A 1,224-nucleotide genomic window follows, 5' to 3' on the forward strand; every position below is an offset into this window, starting at 1 on the left:
AACCTTTCTAGCTTGGTGGCCCGGAAGGGAGCAGCAAGAAAATGTGCGCATGGGTGACTCTGCGTACACATGTGCAAATGGGCATGTGCACAATGGCGACGCTAGCATGTGCACATATGGGCTGCTGGCACCCGCGTGACAGCGGCGGTGCTAGTCCCTGCGCATGCACAAATGGGGCTGCTAATGCCCCTGGTAGCAGTGCTATTGCAAGCGGGGTGGGGCTCACCAGCTATTCCCAGGGCCTGGTGGCCAACAGGCCTCGGTATCGGGCCGCGGACCATATGTTGGGGACCCCTGGATTAGAGCAGGCTTTTCAACCAGTGGTACACGTACCACCTGTGGTACATTAGCACACGGCAGGTGGTACACAGCCCTGCCCAGCCAAGTGTAGTGGGGGAGGGAACGAGCCAGCACAGGCAAGAGTCTATGAGAGAGTCCTCTGGAGCTGCAGGGTGGCTGGGGCAAGGCAAAGGCCCCAGGCTCACTTCCAGCTTGCCAGGAAGAGAAAGGAGGAGGGGGTGGAGACAGGAGGGGCTATAAAAGGAGGCAGTTTGGGCAGGAGAGGGAGAGAAATAAAGCAGCAGCCTTGGGAAGAGGCAGGGTCAGCTCTAGCTGCACTGAAGGGAAAGGAGGAGAGTGGGGGGAGAGGAGAGGAGATCAAGCAGGCCAGCTATGAGCCAATCTACAACTGCTGTGGCAGCACCTACGCTGGCAGCAGCAAACAGACAAGAAATGCAGGGGGGGAAGGGTCGCCCTCCACAAGGAATGAAAAAAGGCAGCAATGAAGAAAGGCAATTTCTTTTTCAAATTTTAATCTTTTTCAACTCTTAAATATCATTTTTAATTTTTATTTTTTTTCAATTAAAAAACTGAAAAAAGTTTACTTATTTCAATTCTTTAGAAAATTTTAAATGAACAATATTAACAGAAAAAAAATAAACCACGGAACAAGAGACAGACACTTCAAAACAGGGAAGGATAGCGATGAATTTTTCAAGACATGCCTGAAGATGGCGGGTGGCTCCGGGTAGCTCCGTAGTAGCGGAGCTTGAAAAAAACAGCAGATGGGAGATTCAGAGGTCCCCGGAGGTCCGGAGACCCTTCCCTGGGTGACCCTTCCTCCCGGGATTGGAATTCGGGACGCGAGGAGACACGGGGGCGCGGGGACACCACACTGATCGGGTATGTGTCCGGCTGGCCTTCCCGGTCTTTTCCGGCCGCGGC

The sequence above is a fragment of the Protobothrops mucrosquamatus genome, unplaced genomic scaffold (genome assembly GCF_001527695.2).
Source record: "Protobothrops mucrosquamatus isolate PMUCROS unplaced genomic scaffold, P.Mucros_1.0 scaffold1939, whole genome shotgun sequence".
Taxonomy (NCBI): domain Eukaryota; kingdom Metazoa; phylum Chordata; class Lepidosauria; order Squamata; family Viperidae; genus Protobothrops; species Protobothrops mucrosquamatus.